Below are 24,347 nucleotides of genomic sequence, written 5' to 3'. Positions count from 1 at the left end.
CCACCTAGACGCCCTGAGATAGCTCTTTCTTATAGCAGAATTCCAATGAATAAATGTAGGTTGAATGATGGAAATAAGACAATTACCATTTGGCAATACCTGAGTTAATAATTATTGCAGGCTAGAATAACCAATGGATTAAAAAATTAGTAAGCGAAATTACAGTAAAAAAGGGTATTACATGGTCTCAACATATCTTTCTGTAAAATACTTATTAATCACAAAGGGGAAATCGTAAATTTAAGTGCAGAAATCTAGCAGACAACTTCTCAACCAAGTGATCAAAATTAACATCACCCACAATGAGACAAATCAATATCATGTATCTCCTGATACGATGCCTGAGAAAGACATTACATTACTTTGGTGGTATTCTTGCCAAGAAGGCATAATTCAACATGCATGTTTCAACATGAGGAAACATCAGACAAACCTAAATCAAAAGACATTCTACAAAAATAACTGACCAGAACTCTTCAAAAGTGTCAAAGTCACGAGCAACAAATGAAACCTGAAGAACTGTCCCATGTCACTAAAGTGACATGCCAATTAAATACAATGCACAATCTTGGATTGGATCCTGGACCATAAAAGTCCTTGAGTGAGACAAATGTCAAGATTTGAAGGAAGACTGTAAATTAGTTAATAATACTGTTTCAATGTTAACTTACTGGTTTTGATTACTGTACCATGGCTATAACATATTAATATTTGGGGAAGCTGAATAAAGGGCATATGGAAAGTCTCTATTTTTGTAACTTTTTTGAAACTCTGAAATTATTTCAAAATAAAAAGTTTTAAAAAAACCTAACAGGTGTGATACTGAGATATAAAAAGAAGTACATATATGGTCTTTGTCCCTGTTTTCTGGTTTACAGCTCCTATATCCCTTGGAATCTCCAAAATGATATGTCTTTTTGTATGCTAACAAAACAACTGGTGGCTGGGGGCTCTTGATAGCTCAGGATGGGGGCTGGTTGCCAGGGAAACCAACCACATGATTAGAGGGTTGGATCTTTCAGCCCCACCCCCAGATCTCTGGGGAGGGGGAAAGGGAGGGGCTGGAGTTAACCACTAATGGCCAATGATTTAATCAATCATGCCTACTTAATAAAGCCTCCATTAAAAATCCTGACCGTAGGGTTTACAGAGCGTCCAGGTTCCTGAACACATCTAGGTGGGCTGGGAGGGTGGCCTATCTTGTTTTATGCATCTTTTCCAACCGGCTGCTGTTGAGTTGTATCCTCTTATAATAAATCAGTAATCTACTAAGTTAAGCACTTTTCCTGAGTTCTGTCGAGCCATTCTGGCAAATTATCAAACCTGAGGAAGGGATTATCAGGACCTCTGATATATAGCCGTTTGGTCAGAAGCACAGATAACCACCTAGACTTGCAATTGGCATCTTAAGTGGGGCGCAGTCTTGTGGACCAGAGCCCTTAACTTAGGGGGTTTACACTAACTCCAGGTAGTTAATATCATAATTGAATTACAGGACATCCAGTTGGTGTCCAGAGAGTTGGAGGATTTCTTGGTGTACAAAACCTACAGGCTGGGTGTCAGAAATGCTGGTGTGAGTAGAAGAAATAGTTTTTCCTCTAATAGGTTAATGGTTATGCTAACATACTATCCTTTCTGTCAACACTATGCTATTCATGTCTAATAGAGTTGGCTATCTATCTCATAGAATATTTCTAGAAAAGTTTTTTTCAAATAATTTTTAAGTAGATCACTGACAGCGGGTATCTCTGAGTTACCAATGTTATCTTGTGGTGACAACCTCAGACCTCTATATAAAATATCCTAAAATAGCATTCAGTATGTTTTGAGGTGGGCATAGTATGATACAAGTGGAATCTAAGAACAATCTACACGGCAATGGTAAGACAGAATGATTAGAAAGGAGGAGGGGCATGGCCAGGTAACAGACTATGATCTAAATGAGAGTGGAGGAGGATTTGAACTCTGGTTAGCAGTCAGTATAGAAGGGGGGTCGTTCACATTTTAAAGTTCAGGATTTGAAATTTGAAAAACAAGGAAGGAGCCACAGATGCTAGTTATCATGGAAAACAGTAGCATCTTGATAGAAATAAAGAAATTGGGAGGGACATATGATGAACCCAATTTTGGCCATGTTGAACTTTAAGCAGTGAGAGAACATTTGGAGATATGAGGCTCGAACCCAGAAAAGAGATTCAAGCTGGAAGTACATTTGGGTGTCACCAGCAAAATGTTAATTGCTGAAATCATTAGAATATATGATCTCTTCGATGGAAAAATTGCAACAAAGAAAATCAGAGAAACAAGGGCTACAGAGGGGAAGAGACTAAAAATGGGCTCTTCTGAGACTTTTATGCCCAATTATCAGCAGAAAATGTGATCACTTCAGTTTTAAAATTACAGCAAGCAACTTTTGTGATGGTACCTGCCTCTCAATGATCCTCCATCTCTGGGAATGCTTATGGCCACAGGGGTGGATGCCAATGGCCATGCTGCTTCATGACCCTGCACCTTGGGCACTGATGAAGAGAATATAAACCTGGTGCAAGGGAAGGTATCCTCTCTCTCTCTCTCTCCCTCCCTGGCATTTAAAACTTGAAATGGAAAGACAATGCTCCTGGGAGTCACATTAATGATACAGCCCCATAGTCAACCAAGTCCTATCCCTAAGGTCTCTGAAGCTTCATCCCTAAGGTTTGGTTTTTAATTCTCCATAACACACCAGTATCTTTCCAACAAATGCCATGACTCCCATTTTTCCTTTCAGGTACTTGAGATCAGTTTCCATTGCTTTGAACAAAACAATTAATGCCCCTGTCTTACTCCATTCAGGCTGCTATAACAAAATACCAGAGACTGAGTAGCTTATAAACAACAGAGATGTATTCCTCTCACATCTGGAGACTGGGAAGTCTAGGATCAAGACCCTGGCAGATTTGGTGCCTGGTGAGAACCCATTTCCTCGTGAACAGACAAAGGGTTCAGCCCTCATGACCTAATATCTCTCAAAGACCCTCCTCTGAACACTGTAACACCAAAGATTAGGTTTCAACATATGAATTTGCCCAGTGGTGGGGGAGGATGGGGACCAAACACTGTAACAACCACAAATATTTAATGACCACTCCCTCGGTGCTACTCAAACTTTAGTGTGGATATGAATCACCTAGGCAGCTTGCTAAATGTAGATTCTGATTCATTGGGCCTGGGGTGGAGTCTGCGATTCTGCATTTCTAACTAGCTTCCAGATGATGCCATTACTGCTGATCTGAAGACACACTTGAAGTAGCAAGGCACCACATGATACTAGCTCTGTCCTCAAGGAACGCATAGTCTGGCAAAGCAGACAAGCCATATGCCCGTGAAATGAATAATTCAGGATATCACTGTGCAGCATAAAGTACGCCGGAGTGATTTTAGATTTGGCTCTGTTTAAACCTACGTGTTTAAACTTGCAAATCACTGAATCAAACTGGACCTCAGTATCTGCATCTGTAAAATGAGAGTGACAGGATGATTATCATGTCCTTCTCAACTGCTAAATTCAATCTGTGATTAAAATTAAGATTAATTACACAAACAGGGATAATACTAACTTACACAATTATCCATTATATGTGTGTAATAAGAAAAGAATTATTTCTAATAAAAATACACACTTACTGATTTCAAAAATGTACACAAAATATTGAGTGGAAAATCAGTTTAATTAACAATATATATAATATTGTCTGATTTTAAATTGTCTTTGAATTCATGGTTAATTCTAACTCTTCCTCTTTATCTGTGTTTTCTACTATCAATAGGTGTATTTTTATAAGAAACCCCAAATCTATAAAAGTTAGTGCCCATCCTTGTCAATCCCTGACTGTCCCAACCCTACCCAACTGCTCCCCACCTGAGTCCTGAGCGGGGAATAGCTCGGTCCGTCAATATGTTTGAAGCTTCCTTCTCATGACTGAGCAGAATCTGGAATTAGTTTGTCCAGTGTTCCTGGAGGTAAATTGAGACCCCCGGGAACTGAGCTACCATTTCATCTGACTGGCCTCCTGCCCAGCTTCTGGTTTTCACCCTAGCTCCCTGTTGGGATAGGAGCCCAGCCCTGAACCCCAGCCAAAAAAGCTGTAGCCCTTGCTCCACTTAATTCTTGCCAGCCCAGGAGACAAACCCTGCTAGGGGTACCACCACCACTACCATCCCAGCTTCCCCAGTTGCTAGATTATCTGCTTTAGCCCTGGGAGACCTCCCAGAATTGCAGCTCAGATAACAGCTCAGATAATGGGATATCCAGCAAAACCTGAGAAATTCTCCCCCAGGCCTAACACATTAGCCTGCCAAAAGCTTTTACAAATGACTTCTTTACAATCACAAGTAGAGTGACTAGAAATACAGCAACACGTCTTGCAGGCTAATTCACTGTACTGACAAAAATAGCAGCTATAGCTTAAGAGGTAAAATGTATTCGCTATTCAATCATGGTAGGAGCACACACTTTAATATATATCTCCATGCTTGCATTATTGGATGATTGGTGATCATATAACATCTTTGAGACTTGGTCTCCTCATCTGTAAACTGATTGGACAACTCTCAAGTCTGTTCAATGAAAATTCTAGATAAATTTTTTTACCAAGCAATTATATTCACTTTTTGGACCCATTCTGTTTCTCCTATAGTGTTCTTACTGCTAAGTATAGCCATGATCTCACATGACTTTTTTTTTTAATAAGATAGAGCAATCCTTTATTTTTAGACATTTGCACAAAGAAGTTTTCAGTAAGTCAACTTTACAGCTGAAGAGAGAACATGAAAATCAGCTTCCAGCCACAGCTCTGCATAGAGCCTAGGATCCTCCTTGCCCAAGTGGTGAGGTGGAGGTGTGTATTTAGCTTATCCTGCTGTCTCCTGGTGTCACTCAGGCATTTCATCATTTTCTGCCAAAGGAGACATTGTAGGAGATCATCAAATTCAATCTTGCGCTTTCTCTGCATGGATACCACCGATTCCAGGTGCACATTCTATCCATTTTTTTTTTTTTTTTTTTTCAAAAGCATGGCATTGACCTGGAATCTGGTTAGGCTGCTCAGCACTTTCGACCCTCATCCGATGATCTAAGTTAAGGCCCAGCCTTTTCTGCACATCAAAGAAAGGCATGGTGGCCCACAAGGGTCTCCTCACTGGCTACTGCTACTGGATGGTCTCTCACACTATTTTATAGTTAGTTCTACATGTGAGTTGTTTCCCTATGACTTCCTTGAAGACAGAGGTTTTGTTTTACTTGATCCTTGTAGCTGAGTTTCTTACACGGTTATTAGCTCACAGTAGGCTTCAGTAAACACTGAGTGAAATGCAAACATGAATAACTAAGTCACAAAACAACACCCAAAATACTCCACACATGAGCAAACTTTGTGAAATAAGTTTTCTTTATGTTTTTTTTTTTTTTAAGATTTTATTTATTTATTCATGAGAGACAGAGACAGAGACAGAGAGAAGCAGGCTCCCAAGGAGCAGGGAGCCTGATGCAGGACTCGATTCCAGGACCCTAGGATCATGACCTGAGCCGAAGGCAGACGCTTAACCATCTGAGCCACCCAGGCGCCCCTCTTTATGGTTCTTAACAGTTCCTTACATCCTGAAAAGTCATTTTTAGATGAAATCAGTCATGTTGAACTTCATCAGAGCAACCTTAAGATCTTTTGGCTATGTGATAGTAGGAAAATGGAGGGGCAGGGCTATTTGATGAATTAATATAGTCTACCTTCTTCCAAACTGAGGGTTCTAGAGGGGAGGGGGATGGGAGGATGGGTTAGGCTAGTGATGGGTATTAAAGAGGGCACGTACTGAATGGAGCACTGGGTATTATAGGCAAACAATGAATCATGGAACACTACATCAAAAATTAATGATGTAATGTATGGTGATTAACATAACATAATAAAAAAAATAAAATCCATATAGCACTTGGAAAAAAAAATACAGTCTACCTTCTTCAAAAGGAATTTAGGGCAGTTCACAATGCCCCACAATGCGCCAAAAGAGGTGGGAACTGGCAAACTTCACCTGAGGCCCAGAAGCCCTGAAGCTACCTCCCCAGAGAGAGAACTGCTCACGTGAATTTGCATGATAAGAACAGAGGCACCCAAAAAAGCACCAGAACATCAAGGCAAATGACGAACATGTCAGGCTAGTGCGGGAGCTTGAGCGAGGCTGTAGTAATTTTCTTCCTGATGAACTGACCTCAAAGATTCCTTGGGTCACTTGAAGAACATTTGGTAAAATATGTAAATACTAGTTTTTCTTCTTACCTCTAGTAGAGAAAAAGTACTTTGATAGCCTAGCAGAAAAGAGAGTTGTTAAAAAATAAGTTTCAGAAAAAGGTAAAGTCATGGTTCCCATACAGCTATTAAAGTGAACATGGGTTAAAGAATTTTTTTTAATCATATGATATGAGGGAACCAGGGAGATGTTATAAACCAGTTCAAAGGAAAAGTCAAAACAGCACAAACTCATAAGGATTAAAGGAACGTTGCAAATAGGGCAAAACTAGTTTTTCCATGTGGTAAAGGAAGTAAATTAAAATTACTGCTGGATCAGACATAATATATGGATCTTTTAGTTCCCTACGACTTACAGAGTGGTAGAATAGTGCAAAGACAATGCACTGGGCTAGAATCTGATCATCTGGAAGGGTATGCTGTGGATAAGGTTAGTTTTCCATCAAAACACAAAAGTTTTTCTACAGCGTTGACTTGACCTTCAGCCCTAACAGCTTTCTTTAACCTAATAGATGTCTCGGCCGTGCTTTGGCAAGCAAATTGCTGTCATTTCATAATTGGATTCTCAACTGGTATCTGAGATGCCAATATTTCATAGTGTTTATTAAAATAATGCCACACATGTAGCAGAACAAACCTTATGTTTTTAAAATTCTGAGGAACCTGACACTCTCTACCTCTGAGCAGAAACAGGACACAGGGTTTTCCTAATAAACAGGGCCAAATTATTTTCTCAAAACGTAATACTGACTCTGCTCAAATACTCAGGTGTGTATTCAGTTGACACCCTAGGGTGCTGTGCCATGAACTACGGAAGACAGTCTGGGCTGGAGAAGGTTTGAAGGCTGGTGTTCTCTATTACCAGGCTTTGTTCATACTTGCAACAACAGCTTCAGGAGTAGCATCTCCCTGATGGGCCCACGGTATTTCCACAGCTTTAGAACTGTTCTCACTGGTGTCTGTGCTCCTTTATGTCAGCTGCCCAATTGGCAGAAACAAAGGTACAGCCCTGCAAGGAAGACTCTAGAGGCAAAGGCAGGAACAGATTTGCAAGCTGAACACTTCTTCCCTCTGCCACCATCCCCTGGCAAGCAGTGACCTCACCCCTTGGTCATCCTCCTCCTGCACCACCATGGGAGTCTCCCCTTGTTATCCTACTTCAACCCAGGCACAGGGGAGCCTTTGTTCACTATCCTAACTTGTTTTGTGGGTATATCTGTTCTTTGGACTTCATTCCCTCAGCTCCCTCCAGGAGCTCCGCTCAACTCCCTCCTGGCCTGCACCACTCCTTCTCAGGAATGTTTCTCTTATCTGTTTTCCAGTCAAGGCAGTTGGCAGCTTTACTCAGAATCTAAAGACTCATGTAATCTTGAGCAAGGAGGCTGGCAGGAGGGATTAGGATCCCCTTCTCTAAGCAGGGAGGAGGGTGGTTCCTAGAGAGCCAGGCACTCTATACACTACCAATGAGCTGCTTTGACCATAAAAGCAGTTCAGCCTGGCCTCTGGTGAATGTCTGGGTTGTTGTTTTTTTTTGGGGGGGGGGGATTTGTTTTGTTTTGTTTTGTTTTTAAGTAGAATTGTATCCCCAATGGACCCACCAGAGTAAGTTAGCTGCAAAATATACATTCCAATAGCTGAATGAGATGACCTGTTGTATGGGGTTACTTAGTATTGTTCATTTAAATACTAGAGAATGTCTGTCAAATACAATGGTTTTCGTTGTAGCACAGTTGATGCTAAACTGTTCTGACAGTGAGTAGGCAATAGGTTCAGCAGCTTCTAAAGGAAAATCGTGGTTCATATTAATAAAACCATGTCATCAGCATTGAGAAGGGCGCATTCTCTACCAGTTACTATGCCTTGCAGCGTCCTCCCATTTATTTAACAGCTGTATCAAGTTATATATGATGGAGCAATAATGCCAAATTAGGACATTACTCTGTTTTATATACATTTAGAATTGGAATTTTGCCCTACCCATAAGGAACTCAGAATGTACACCAGGATTATTGAATTTAATAAATAGATTCATCCAAAAGATAGTCATTGAGTGCATTGTTGTTCTATGAACTGGAGACAACAAAGATAAGTAAGACATGGTCTCTGTGGAGAAGACAGTACAAATAAGTATTACAACATTTTCACAAGGTTAGAAGATGGCTGTCAGTCATTGCTGTATTCCTGGTGTCAAGGATTTCTGAAACTATTAACTTAAATAGAAATGAAATTCAGTGATGGTATGATGATACATGGTCTTATGCGAGCACTAATATGTGATCTGATCAGAAAACAAAATCACTATAAAAAGTCATATTATTTTAATTCTGATATTTTTAAATAAAATAAAAGTAACATGTTTATTGTAAAAAAAAAAATCATCCACAATCCCATCACTTTATTATTCTTAACTATGTTTTTTTTCTGAATAAGGAGAGTAATACTGGTCAGTAAGTACATTACTCCTAAAACCTGTTCGTTCTTCATGTAAGATATACTATTTCCTTAGAGCTAATTCAGAAAAAAGGATTTGCTTAAGAACAATGGCCTTTGTTTCATTTCTTTTTTTAAAGCTTTAAGTGATAATAAAAGAGTTATTAGATCCCAACTTAGCAAATGACTCAAATCTATAGAATACAAGTGACCCCTGAGCAACACGGGTTTGAACTGCACAGAGCTACTTACACAGACTTTTTTTTAAATAAATACAGTACAGTTCTATAAATGTATTTTCTCTTATGATTTTCTTAATAACATTTTCTTCCCTCTAGCTTACCTTATTGTAAGCTAGTATATAATACATGTAACATATAAAATGTGTATTAATCAACTTTTATGTTATTGGTAAAGCTTCTGGTCAACAGTAAGTTTTGAGGAGTCAAAAGTTATACATAGATTTTCAATTATGTGGGAGGTCAGCACCCCTCACCTTCATGTTGTTCAAGGATCACAAAGAGATTTGTGTATGACTCTAGAGCTGAGGGAGACAAACTCTTACACTATTGGAGATTAGTTCCACTATGGTTCCTTTCAAAGAAGCCTTCCATAAACAACACTTTTTCTACATTCATATTCATCATTGGTTCTATCAATTCAACCTGAAGTCTTTCACTGAAATCAATCATAACCACCCTTTTCCCCCAAAAGACAAACAGGTCATAAAATTATCTGAACTTAGTAAGTCAATGAGTCATTCCAGGTAAGCCATTTGAAAAGTTGTTTTATAAAATTAGCAGGATGTATTTGACTTCTCAGAGTATTTCTTGAACCTGATGAAATATTAAAGATCGATGTGAAATCTGAACAGACCAATTATTGGTAACAAAATTGAACCAGAAATCAACAATTACCAAAAAATAAAAGTCCAAGACTGATGGCTTCACAGGTGAATTCTACCAAATGTTTGGGTTTTTTTTTTAAGATTTTATTTATTTATTTGACAGAGAGAGAGAGAGGGAGAACATGAGCAGGAGAGAGGAAGAAGCAGGCCCCCCGCAGAGCAGGGGGGCCTAATGCAGGACTCAATCCCAGGACCCTGCGTTCATTACCTGAGCTGAAGGCAGACGCTTAACCAACTGTGCCACCCAGGCACCCCTACCAAATGTTTACAGAGCTAATACCTATTCTGCTCAAACTATTAAAAAAAAAATAGAGGAGGAAGGAAAGCTTCCAAATGCATTCTACAACCCCAGCATTACCCTGATACCAAAACCGGATAAGGAAACCACACACCAAAAAGAGAACTACAGCCCAACATCCTTGATGAACACAAATGCAAAAATCCTCAACAAAATATGAGCAAAGTGCATTCAAAAATATATTAAAAGAATTATTTACCACAATCAAGTGAGATTTATCCCAGGGATATAAGGGTAGTTCAACATTTCCAAATCAAGCAACATGATATACCACATCAACAAAATGAAGGATAAAAATCACATGATCATCTCTAGAGATCTAGAAAAAGCATTTGACAAAATTCAACATGCATTCATGATAAAAACTCTCAACTCACCCATTCATGATAAAAAGTGGGCTTGGAGGGAACATACCTCAACATAATAAAGGCCATGTATGAAAAACCTACAGCTAATATCTCATTCATTGAAGAAAAACTAAGGGTTTTTTTTTCTAAAATCTGGAACAAGACAAGAATGTCCATTCTCACCACTTTTATTCAACACAGTACTGGAAGTCCTAGCCACAGCAATCAAACAACAAAAAGAAATTAGAGGCATCCATACTGGTGAAGAAAAAGTTAAACTATCGCTATCTGCAGATGACATGATACTATACATAGAAAACCCTAAAGACTCCGGGGCGCCTGGGTGGCTCAGTTGGTTAAGCGGCTGCCTTCGGCTCAGGTCATGATTCCAGGGTCCTGGGATCGAGCCCCACGTCGGGATCCCTGCTCAGCAGGGAGACTGCTTCTCCCTCTCCCTCTACCTTCCACTTCCCCAGCTTGTACTCTCTCTCCCTCTAATAAAAAAAAAAATTAAAAAAAAAAAAGAAAACCCTAAAGACTCCTCCAAAAAACTACTAGAAGAGATAAATTCAGTACAGTTGCAGGATACAAAATTAATAATCAGAAATCAATAGTATCTCTATACACTAGTAATGAAGTAGCAAAAAGAGAAATTAGAATAATCCCATTTACAATTGTGCCAAAAATAATAAAATACCTAGGGATAAACTTAACCAAAGAGGTGAAAGACCCATACTCTGAAAACTGTAAAATACTGATGAAAGTAATTGAAGATGATAAAAATAAATGGAAAGTTATTCCATGCTGGAATTGGATTGGAAGAATTGATATTGTTAAAATGTCCATATTGCCCAAAGCAATCTACAGATACAATGGAATCCCTATAAAAATACCAACAGCATTTTTCAAAAACCAGAAGAAATAATACTAAAATTTGTATGGAACCACAAAAGACTTGGAATAGCCAGAGCAATCCTCAGAAAGAAAAACAAAGCTAGAGGTATCACAAGGTCTGATCTCAAGATATACTACAAAGCTGTAGTAATTAAGACAGTATGGCACTGGCACAAAAACAGACACATAGATCAACAGAACAGAACAGAGAGCACAGAAATAAACCCATGCTTTATGGTCAATTAATCTATGACAAAGGAGGCAATAATATACAATGGGGAAAAGACAGTCTCTTCAATAAATGGTGCTGGGAAAACTGGGCAGCTACATGTAAAAGAATGAAACTGGACCATTTTCCAACACCATACACAAAAATAAACTCAACATGAATTTAAGACCTAAATGTGCAACCTGAAACCATAAAAAACCTAGAAGAGAAAACAGGCAGTAATTTCTCTGACATTGGCTGTAGTAACATTTTTCTAGATATGTCTGTTCAGGCAAGGGAAACAAAAGCAAATATAAACTATTGGAACTACATCAAAATAAAAAGCTTTTGCATTTTTCCAAAGAAGACATACAGATGACCAACACACATGAAAAGATGCTCAACATCACTGATCATTAGGAAAATGCAAATCAAAACCACAAGGAGCTATCACTTTAAATCTGTCAGGATAGCTAAAATAAAAAAGACAAGGAATAACAAGTGTTGATGAAGATGTAGAGAAAAGGGATCCTCATATGCTGTTGGTGGGAATGCAAACTGGTGCAGCCACTGTGGAAAACAGTATGGAGTTTCCTCAAAAAATTAAAAATAGAAATACCATATTATCCAATTATTCCACTATTACCTATTTACCCAAAGAAAATGAAAACCTTAATTTGAAAGGATATACACACCCTTATATTTATTGTAGCATTATTTACAACAGCCAAAATATGGAAGCAATCTAAAAACCCATTGATAGATGAATGGATAAGGGAGGTGTTTTATATATATATATATATATTTGTATTTTATCTATATATATTTATATTTTATATATACATATTTATATTTACATAAATATATAAAATATTATGCCATAAAAAAGGGTGAGATCTTGCCATTTGCAACAACACAGACAAACCTAGAGGGTATTACGCTAAGTGAAATAAGTCGGACTGAAGAAAGGCAAATACCATATAATTTCACTCATAAGTAGAATTTTTAAAAAATTAATAAACAAAAAGCAGAATCAGACCTGTAAACACAGAGAACAAACTGATGGTTGCCAGAGGGAAGAGGAGTGGGGGGTTGGGCAAAATGGTTGAAGGGGAGTGGGAAATACAGGCTTCCAGTTATGGAATGAACAAGTTATGGGAATAGAAGGTACGGCATAAGGAACATAGTCAATGATACTGTAATAGCCTTGTATGGTGATAGATGGTAGCTACGCTGGTGGTGAGCACAGCATAATGCATAAGCTTGTTGAATCACTATGTTGTACATCTGAAACTAGTGTAACATTGTGTGTCAATTACACTTAAGCAAAAAAACTAAGATAAAATTTTTTAAAAATCTATGCAAAAAAATCAATGTGAAAAATGCAGATTAATTTCTTTTTTTCCAATATCAAAAGAAATGAGTACAAGCTTTTTTAAAAAAGGCTTCTTCTCTGGATTAGCACCCCAAAATTCAACACCAGGTTTTTCTCTAGTTTACCTCAATCTCTCACTTTAGCTAAGGCATCTCTTTGTACCTAAGTTTTCTCACACAAATCATACCAACCACTAGAAGGTGATGAAAACCAAATCGTAACTAAGGATTTAAGAGGATAAATAGGTTTAAATTTTTAGGAAAAAAATAAGCTACAGATACTGAATAAGATAGCAAAGGCATCACAAATGACTGCCCCTTCACATCTTTGGCCTATAATTTCTTCACCTCTAAAATGAAGGATTGAGTTAAATGATATCTTGGGTTTCATGCGGTGGCAAAATCCAATCACCATGTTGTTTCTATTATCATGAGAATTATGCCCAGAAAGGTAAGAAAGAAAACAGCAGACAACCGACATAAATAGTATATCCATGGTAAACATTTCTAAAACACTTCCAATTTAGCTTCTTCAAATGGAAATGAAATCCCAAGGGGGTTTAGCTGTTGGTGAAAGGGTACTCTGAAAGCTACAGTCTGACTTGGGCACAAAGTCTAGGAATTAATGTAGGCAGAACCACAAAAAAGTGGACATGGTGGCAGAGGGACTCATTTAGAGTAGACTAGAAAGGAATTTGCTATTTCCTCCACTCTGATTTTATTCAAACCAAGAGAAAAACTGTATTTAATAATGCAATATCCAAGCAAACACAGCACTAGGCATTCCTCTAGGCCATTTATAATGCTTCTTGGGTGGCTGAAAGCCCTCTGCTTCCAGTGCAGTTGAGGTGTGTACTAATGACTTAGTACAATGAAGTATCTTAATGGCATATTTACTGAAGCACTTAATCTACTCTTGGGGGGTGAAGAGATCAAGTACATCCCTGTTAAAGCACAGAAGCTTGCTAGAGACGGTATAATGGCTGTTGCAGGCTACAGTCCACTCACCCTGTGGTTTGCTGATAACCTCGACTTGTCAGAGCTATAATTTGTCACCAGGCATTTTGAATTAGAATCTAAGACATTTCATCAATACCTGTCCATCCACACCCAGCAAAGAAAGCAATACAGTGTCAAGCCAAGGATCTCACTTAACAAGCTGGCCATAAACCTGTCATGGGTTGTTTTTACTTAGCTTCCCTTCTTTTGCTGCTTTCCAAGCCAGAGCCCACCAAATACTCAGGGTTAAACAGAATCACTCTGAGTTGAGAGAAATCCCCACAGACTTCCCCACCACCCATCTGTGTAACCTGCAAGAAAACCGGTGAGCCCATACGGCTTTGGCTTATCTGTTTGTTAAATAAAGACATTTAACGAAGTAATTTTGAGAGCTAACATTCCATAATTCTATCTCAATTTTCCAATTTTTGCCTCGAGGAAATTTGATTTTTCCTTTTTTTTCTAAAATAAAATCTCTATGGTACAAGAAAAGCTGAAGGCACCTATTTTAGTTTTACTCCTTTAGGGGAGTATTTAAAGAATGAAACCAGGAATGGCTGCTATTTAAAGAAGCAGTCATAAAAAGAAAAGAAGATAAAAGTTATGACTTAGAAGAAAACTGTCTTCAATGAAATAATGTCCCACACGAGTGCATCTTCTTTTTAAACCTATCTATGTAGGTATAAAACCCATGGCAGCATCCCCGTGTTATAAACCAGCTCACAAAAGAAGGGACCGACCCTGTAAATGAACTATTTTTATTGCAGTTAAGGAGGAGTTTAAAAACAAAACAAAACAAAAAACTAGCTGTGGAAAGGATGTGGGAATTGAAAATCACTCCTATGTACAACCTAAGGGAAAATATATAAGAATAAAACTATACTCAGCTTCACTGTTGGACACCTAATTACTAATCATATAATCACTGACCATGTAATTCCCAGCATTTCCAGTGCAAGCAGCAGAAAGAAGATTCAAATATTCTTAAATGTTGGCTTACGGAGCTGAGAAGAAATCCAGTGTAAAGACCAGATACTCATTCTGGTTTTCTCTATAAACAATGACATGAAAAACAACACATTCGGTCAATAATTTCTAGGTCAGGGAAAGGAGGTGCAGTATACAAGACATCTGGTTTTATAACAAGGGTCCAATGTGGGGGGAAGGTGTGAGTTGAAAGAGCAGATTCTGGAACCAAGCTGAGTGACTTACCTCTTGGTCTAAAACGGACAGAACACTTCAGCTAAGTCATACACAGAAGCAACTGAATCCCTCCTCTGGGAAGTGGCCTACTCTTAGGCTAGAGTAGGATTAGACTAGTTATTTCTACGTTCCTTCAAGTCTCTTTTTTCACTGATTCCTGGAACTTCCAAAAACTTATCCAAATGACACACATGCCCAGTCTGAGGGCAACTCTGCCACAGAAAAAGCCTCGTGTCACCCACAGTTCCATCTCCCCTCAGTTTATTCAAGATGCTGGCCTTTCAGGTTTCTGAGCTCAAATTTTCATCTCAACTACTCCACCTCCTAGAAATACCTAACGGACTATTAAAGAATTGGCAAAGAGTAAAAGAAATATTTCATAACTGGTATTTTTATTTTGGTTAGAAAAATTCACAGGTTATTTTAATTCACTGCTATCGTTCTTAGCCCATTTTAGAAGAGCAGTTAGGGCTGGAATTTTTTTACTTAGCTTTTCTTTTGACTTCCTGCAAATCATTAAAAATGTATCCCCAGTTGGTCCCACAGTTAATTAACTGTTCTTTGCAAAATCCATCTGTAAAGATTGAGTATAAAATGCATTTTATTTCCCATTTTGCTTGTGATCCTCAGTTATTTGGTGCCTCTGCTTAGGCTAATCTTGACCTAATTCTCATAAAAATAAACACAGTGATGTTAGAGTTCACAACCTTTGGGCATCACAGTTGCATTCTCGGGGCTAACACTGCTCTTGTGGGAAGACACACGAAAATATAGAGCACCCAAGTTCTAGGAAGAAGTGACTTGAATTGGGTGCAGCCACGCCTAGTTCCCACTAAATGAAGAAGGTGTTTAAATCTTAGAATCCCGAATTAAGAATCTGCTTCTGTATCATGTTGAAATGTTCTCTGAAGTTGGCATTTATTACCTGCTTACCATCCAGCGGCAGTAAGTTAAATGTGTGTTTAGTGATAAGGCCTCCACCAACTCCATTCACACTTGATCCTGCACTTCTGAGACCCAGAACATAGACAGGAAGAGAAAACAAAGTCAGTTAACGGAAGCAGACTGAGCATTTATTAACTATTAATTGTCCGTCTGATGAACAGTGATAGTCCTAATGATTCCATAAAGGTTCAAAAAGTTAGTATCAATAATATGAAAACCCAAGAATGCACATTAAAATAGAACCTTTTCATTGGCATTTGGTTAAGGAATGAGTTGAAATAAGGCAAGAGCACTAGATTAAGAGTCAGAAGACCTGACTTATCTGCCTGACAAGATTGCTTTAAGCATCTAAATGAGGCAATGGCCATGAATGGCCCTTAGACACAATAAAGTGCTTTAGAAAATATTTGAATAATTCACTTTCCTCTTATGTGTGCAGAGAATGAAATATTTTTAAAAGAAACTTCTATTAAAAAGTTTCAAAAGGACTATAAAAGATTCCCAGTAAAATTTTCAACTGTCCTTATCAGAAACATAAGGGAAGAGGGTAGTGAGGTAGCAGCTGCTCAAGGGATCAGAGAACAGAGGGCTCAAAATCTGACATCAGGGAGAGCGCTGAAAATACTTGAATCTTTCTAAGAAAGTTTGAAGAAAATAGATTCACAGTTTTCCACAAGACCTAATTTCAATTTAATTACTGATTTTTTAACTACAAAGCAGCGAAATATTCACACAAGCAGAGCTATTTATTGGCCACCTCAGGGCATTTGTCCTTAGATTGGCCCCTTCTCACATCTTTACAATGTTTTTGGACACCTGTGAAATTCTGAAGGCAAAAGAAAATGTCTGCTCACATCCCTATTCATGCCTCAGGGTCCTATGACCCAATGTTATTACTAATTTATTAATAATTATTATACTATATTCATAGTGGGATTTAGAGTAGACCACATTTAGATGACAATGGATATATGAAGTTGGATATATGAAGTATTATTTTAATTGAGATTATAGTAATTTATGATTTATTGCGAAGCCAATGAAGGGCCCTAAAGGTCTAAATGCCTCAGGCCCAGAATTACTTAAACGAGGCCAGAATAATTAAACACAAGCCTCAGTATGACCTAGAAACAATAATTCAAGACAAAGTTTGGAGATATGTGAGTTTCTCTAAGAAAGACTGGGGGAAAGAGATCCCTTGCTCTTTACAAGGCTCAGTTTAAATTAAATCACACTGATTTATTCTCAAAGTTGTAAAGTCACAACATAGTGATGCAAGCCCCCTTATTCTGTAAGAAGCCACAGACAGAAATATTAAGTGAATACTCTTCTCTGTATTGAATCAATCTCTCCTGCTTTCCGTCTCTCTGTCCCTCCAGCCCTCCCCTCCATTCTTCCTTTTCTTTTTCTAAAAAGCAATGGGCTAAGTCTATAAAGAAATAGGAAGCAATACGGCCTGGCCACCTTTCCATATTTCTTTATCCTTGCATCCCCATCCTGCCCCACCCCCTCTCCTCACAGTAGTGATGTGAGAGGGAAGGTTTTATTCGTTTAGGTCAAAGGTGAGAATCCCAGGACAATATTGTCCTTTTAATAGTCTTTGGTATGACAGAAAACGTAAAACCAGAGGCCGCATACCTCTCTTATCCACACATACCATCAACATCAATAGGTACTCTACCACAGCCTCAGGCAGCTGAATTCTAACAGGCATTCTGCCCTCGGACCACTCCTGCATCCTGATGAGCCAGCTGGCTTTCGACTGCTCATCCATTCCTTGTATTTCCCTCTTCTCTACTGTTTCTCAACACAAATCAGCTAAGCCCTACATATTTCATCACAGCTATGTGAATGTTTCTGATGCTTAAGGAATATTAAATTATTGATTACTGCAAGGTGGTATCAACACTAGATGGTATTTTATGGACAGAGAGAGAGGAAGAAAAGTTACTTCAGCAAACATTCAACTTCATCATTTAGTAGCTGTGTGATTTAGTCAAAGCAATCAATCTGTTTCTTTCATTCTAAGAAGGGGAGAATAATAACTACGAGATTATTACAGGGGTTGAATATGATAATACATAAAGAATGCCTCCAAGGGACTGGCACAAAGAGAGAGCACTCGGTAAGTGTTCACTGTTTTTCATGTTGCTATGAGGACAAGAGGGAGTCTATGCAAGGCAGCAAGGAGACCACCAGGCCTCAGTAAACCTCTGAAAGAACCTGGATGCTTCTGCACGCCAGCCCTTCCTTCCTCTCATACTTCAGTGTTAAAGATGCGCGTGAACAAGATCACTCAACAGCAACGCTTGCACTGAATGTGAACAAAGAAAATCAGTGGAGAATCTGATTGTGAAAACACTGAAAAGGGCCTTTTCTAGCATGGAAGATGATTCATATTTAACCTGTGGCTATTCTGGGTAAAGCTAGAATTACTGCCCAAGTTGGAAGTAGTATAATCACCGGACAGGCTGGAGTATGTGGTCAGGCATGTAACATTTTTAACAGGCATGGGGAAACAAAGTCTAATATGGAAAGAGCTAAATGTGAACAGTAGTTGAAATAACAACTTACTCCTTCTTTAATATGGAAGACTATCTTTTCACTTGACAAATGCATATGACAGTGACAAATGCCCCATGTAGCTTCTGTTATGTGAAATTAAAAGATACAGTACAATTTCCTTATGGTGATAATTCCCTTTGCAATCATTTTTACTATGAGGCATTTCATATAGTTTTAAAATGTAGAGAATATAATAAACCCTTGGGTATACACCTCTCAGCTTAAGAAATAAAACATTACAAATGTAATTGAAGCCTCCCCTAATGATCTCATTCCTAATTCCTCTTGCCCCTAGACCCCAAGGTAGTCGTCATACTGAATTTGGTGTTATTTAGTCACATGGGATGCATTCTCAAGGTTACTTTCTCAGACCAAGATAAAAAGGCTAGTCTTCTATCAATATTTAGAACGAATTATTCCCTTTGTGCCTCTGAGTAGAATTTATGATGTGGCAAGGTCTAGCAACATCATAATTTTAAATTAAATCAAAAAAGGGAAAATATTCTTATTTTAAGGCCACTCGAACTATTAATGCAATGTCCTTAAGAAATAAAATGAAATCAAGGCTATCTGGAAATATATGAAGAAAAAACCATCGATGTGGAAAGAATTCAAGATTTGAGTTTCAGCAATATGGCAGACTATACATTAAAAATCTTTTCTGCTAGATTAGCTGGAAATGCTGAGAAAAATTACACAAACTATAAAGGAATGCACAGCTAAGCCCATATAAAAGAAAAATATCCAGGTGCCAGGAATATTGAAGCAACTAAAAACAGGACTGGCAAATGAGTAGGCTACTCTGCATTTGCCTTAATGATGGGTGGTGAGTAACAGCTGCAACCTAGGAATTTGGCTTTTAAGGTAATGCAAAGGACAGGAGATGAGAACTTGGCTCTTGCAAGGTGGAAAACTGAAATTAAGACCCCTGCATAGGGCACCTGGGTGGCTCAGTTGGTTAAGCGACTGCCTTCGGCTCAGGTCATGATCCTGGAGTCCCAGGATCGAGTCCCACATCGGGCTCCCTGCTCAGCGGGGAGTCTGCCTCTCTCTCTGACCCTCCCCCCCCCCTCATGCTCTCTATCTCATTCTCTCTCTCAAATAAATAAATAAAATCTTAAAAAAAAAAAAAAAGATCCTTGCATAAAACTCTAAGGGCTAAAATCTCAGTTGGGGGCAAAAAAAAAAATCTCCCCACCAGAAAAAGAAGACAATAGACAATAGGGAAACTGGTTTATCTGTGCTGGGGGTAAAATAAATCCCTTGGGAATGTATAATCTGGGCCTGCACAACAAAAAGAAAACTGAATTTATGTCACATGTGGTCTAGAAAGCCACAAGTCAAACGATTATGAAGAACGAAGTCCTAAGCCAAGCATCTCCAACGAGTGCACACAGAAGTAAATCTAAAACTATTTTGGAAGAACACTCTAACTCAAGTTGCACAGGAATTTTATAGATAAATTCATAACCCAAGATTTAAGGCAAAAGAGAAAACAAAAATAGATTAAAACACCCAAGAAATTAACACAACAGAAATGTCTGACAGAGACTACTAGATAATCATGACTAAAAGAATTATCATATATTTTAACTAATTAGTCTAAAATTCCCTAAAATTCTAGTAACTAATACAAATCTGCATTCCTTAACATAGACAAAAATGAAAGATGGATGAGTAGCCATTCAGGAAAGATTAATAATTGTGTTTTGGGGAAAGATCAGGGCAAACCCAGAAACAGGAAATACTCAATTATTTGCCACTGAATTACTTTGGCACCATGTAAGAATATAAAGTTGTAAATGCACTTAATAGTTAGCTACTGGAGGATAACATGGCCTCCTTTTGGAAATGTGCAAACTCAGGCTCTTTCGTCAAAAGTACCTGCAAAAACACTGATGTGGAGCAAGCACCTGTATAGGATCTGGAGGATCCTGGTCTACACATCAAAATGAACACAGTAGTTTAAAAGTTGGACGAGGTGGTAGTGAAGAAAAATGTCATACTCTTCTTTAAATCTTCTCCTATATTTAACTATTTGTAATTTAACTGTATAAATTTATATAAAAATTTAACTTTATAAATTAATAATCAATATATTCACCATTGTCTCCTTACCTAATTTATTATTCTGAGGCCCCATGTAATAGATACCTATATAAGCATCTCAGCATGATATCTATATCTGTTTATTATCTTTTATCTAAATCTCCTCCCAGCCACATGTTAGCAAACAAAGAATTCTGCCTATTTTATATTTCCAGTCATTTCTTGCCACTTTTACTGCCATATTCCTATCTGGCCCCTCATACATCCCACCTGGGCTTTTCACTTAGTCATCAAATATTTCATTGCAAGCTTACTATCTATCAGGTACTGTTGTTCCAGATGCTACATTACTAAGATGCTTTCAGAACCTATCTTTATTGCCTCCAATGCTTCCTGCTCCAATTGAATCTTACTGATTTAACCTTCTTAAAACACATATTACTCACCTACCTATTCAAAACTCTTCAAGGGTTCCCTGAAAGAAGATACAGGCCAAACTTTTTACCTTGACTTTAAAAGGCTCTCCAAAATCTGGCCCAAAACTACCTTTCTAAAGTTTTCTGTCACCTCTCTCCTAGATGTTTACTTGCATGGGTTTGAGAAGCAGTATCTTCCATTGCTTCTTGGCCTTTTGGCTAAGATCAAGTGAGAAGCAGTATCTTCCTTTTTTTAAGTGAGGCTCGAACTCACAACCCTGAAATCAATAGTCACAATCTTCCAACTGAGCCAGCCAGGTACCCTGAGAAGCCATATAGATTTCTTCCTCCCAGAAAGCCAAACTGAGTAAAAAACAAAACCCAATTATATTCAATTTACAGAAAACATATAAGAAATATAAGGATATGAAATGGTCAAAAATAAAAGAATGGAAAAAGATGTAACATTCAACACCAATCAAAAGAAAATTGGTATAGTTTTATTAAATCAGAAAAGTAGCTTTTATGGCAAAAAATAAAAACAATATAGAGACAAAGAAGTACATTCATTTTAAGTGGTTTGATTTATCAGAAAGATATAACAATTCTAGCTTCAATATATAAAGAGAAAATTGACAGAATTATAAGGAAAAGTAGACAAATCCACAATCATGTGGAAGTTTTTCATACAACTTTCTTATTAACTGATAGAATGGGCAGACAAAAAAAATCAGCTGAGTTTAAAATATTGGACATATTAATAAACCTGATCTAATTAACATACATGGGGCACTGCAACATACAATTTTTTATGAAACACTAATAAAAATTGAGCATATGCTGGGCTAGTAAAGCAAGTTTCAACAAATTTCAAAATATGTTCTTAGACCACAGAGTAATTATGCTACAAATCAATGATTAAAGATATTTTGAGGGGTGCCTGGGTGGCTCAGTCGGTTGAGCACTGGACTCTTGATTTCAGCTCAGGTCATGATCTCAGAGTCATGGGACGGAACCCTCGTCAGGCTCCATGTTCAGCAGGGAGTCTGCTTGAGATTCTCTCTCTCCTTCTCCCTCTGACCCTCCCCCACTAAAATAAATAAATAAGTCTTTTTAAAAAAAAAAGATACGTGGAAAATCCCCATATTTTGGAAAGAAAATGATGAAATGTACTTCTAAATAACCCACGGGTCAAAGAGAAGCATTCTGATAACAGATATCATTCTAACTAGATGCTAGTGGTATAGTTAGTGGTATAGTGCTAAGATCAATCAGAGCTGTACTTAGAGGGTAATTTACAGCTTTAAGTGCATATTTTAGACAAGAAGAATGCTGGAAATCAGTAATTTAAGTATTCATCTCAAAAACTTAGAAAAATAAGGCAAATTAGCCCCAAAGAAAATAATAAAGAGCAGAAAGTAATGAAATAGAATATATGCATTAGAAAGGATAAAGCCAACATTTGTTTCATGGAAAATACTAACAGAATTGATACATTTTTGCTGAGACTAATGAAAAAGAAAAAGGATATCACAAATAATCAATATCAGGAATGATGAGAGATCTAATAATACAGATCCTACAGACATTATAAAGATCATAAAATGATAATCTGAATAACTTTATGCCAATAAATTTGAAATGTAGACAAAATGGATAAACTCCCAGAAAAATACAAATTACCAAAACTTACACAAGAGGAAGGACAAAAATCTAAATAATTCATCTATTTAGAATTAGAAATCAAACCTATAAATATGTCTTCACAATGAATATTTTAAGTCATTTAAGGAATTACTCTAAGCTCATACAAACTCTTCCAGAAAACAAACAAAAACTTTCTCATTTATTTTATGAAGCCAAAATAATTCTAATACCAAAACATGAAAAGGACAGTACAAAAAGGAATACTATAGGCTAATCTCACTCGATGCAAAAACCATTGATGCACATGGATGAAAAATTTCTAAACTAATTTTTACCAAACCAAGTTCAGTGATTCATAACAAAAGATAATGCCTATAGTCAAGTTAGATTTATTCCAGAAAGATGGTTATTCAACATGTAAAAATCAACCAATATAATCCAACATAATAATAAAAAAGAAAAAAATCATATGGTTATTTCAATAGGTGCAAGAAAAGCTTTTTATACCCTCAGTATTCATTCATGATTTTAAAACGAACAAATGATTTTGGTAAACTAAAAATAGAAAAGACTAGCATTAATTTTATTAAGGGTTTCTTGAAAAAAAACCTAAGCATTCTTGGAAAAAACCTAAGCAAACATCATACAAAATGGTGAAATCTTGAAGCTTTCTCACTGGGATCAGAAACAAGGGAAGAATGACTGCTTTCAGTGTTCAATTTAACATCTCAGACTTCTATTTAATACATTACTGGAGGCATAATTAGTATAATAAGAAAAATAAAAGTATAAGGAAAGAAAAATAAAAAAGAGGCATCATTTAGAGATGTAAAAAATCCAAAAGAATCTACAGAAAAATTATTTTAATTAAGGGGAAAGTTAGAAAGTTGATTATAAAATAAATTTACAAAAATCAATTTTACTTCAATTTACCAAAATAAACTTCTTTAAGTATCATTTGTAATAGCATCAAAAGTATCAAATTCCTAGGAATAAATCTATAAAAAATATACAAGATGTCTCCCAAGATAACTATGACACTATTGAAAGACATTAAAGTCTCTAACAAATGGAGTCTTCTGTAAATCAGAAGACTCAATATTGAAAAGTGTTCTCATTGATCTATAGATTCAAAGCAATCCCAATAAAAATTCTATAGTTTGTGTGTGCGTGTACGTGTTTATGTGTAAGCTGATAAGCTGAATATAAAATGTATATAGTAATGAAAAAGGCCAAGAATGTTTGAAATAGTTAAAAAAGAACAAGCTGGAAGAACTTGATCTAGGAGAAAAAAGTGGTTGAGAGGGGACACAGAGAGAGCTTCCAGGATACTGAGGTGTTCTAATCTTTGGCATGTACATAGGTGTCTACCTTGACCTAATTCATTAAGCTGGTGTTTGGTGCACTTTACTGTATATACATTATGCTTCATACACACAACTAAAAAGGAAAAAGGCTAAAAAAAAAAAAAAAAAAAAGCTGACAAAATCAGCCAAAGACTATCGTAAGATAGGACTCAGGTGCTCATCTAATTCCTATACAACCAAGTGACTTTCTTCTAGCTTGCAAATAATAAAGAAAAATTTCACATACAGAACCTTCCCATTAAAATATTTCCTCTTACTATATTCACTAGCTACAGAGTATATGCAAAATGGTTACTATTATTTAAAACAAGAAACTGCTTAGATTGTATTGTCTCTTCATATCACTAGTATATCTCATGCTTCAGTTGACACATCTTTTTTTTTTAAGATTTTTTTTTTAATATATTTATTTATTCATGA

The 24,347-nt window shown here is 37.1% G+C and overlaps 1 protein-coding gene and 1 pseudogene across 1 annotated transcript in view; both read right to left on the bottom strand.

Moving 5' to 3' along the window:
* Positions 1–24,347, bottom strand: part of ANAPC10 (anaphase promoting complex subunit 10) — a 226,378-nt gene that overhangs the window by 106,569 nt on the left and 95,462 nt on the right. The gene's annotated exons all lie outside the window — the stretch shown is intronic.
* LOC118022480 lies at positions 4,774–5,386 on the bottom strand (annotated as a pseudogene).

Source organism: Mirounga leonina, unplaced genomic scaffold, assembly GCF_011800145.1.
Source record: "Mirounga leonina isolate KUSES-001 unplaced genomic scaffold, KU_Mleo_1.0 Mir_176, whole genome shotgun sequence".
Classification (NCBI taxonomy): Eukaryota; Metazoa; Chordata; class Mammalia; order Carnivora; family Phocidae; genus Mirounga; species Mirounga leonina.
This window is presented reverse-complemented; position numbering and strand designations above follow the sequence as displayed.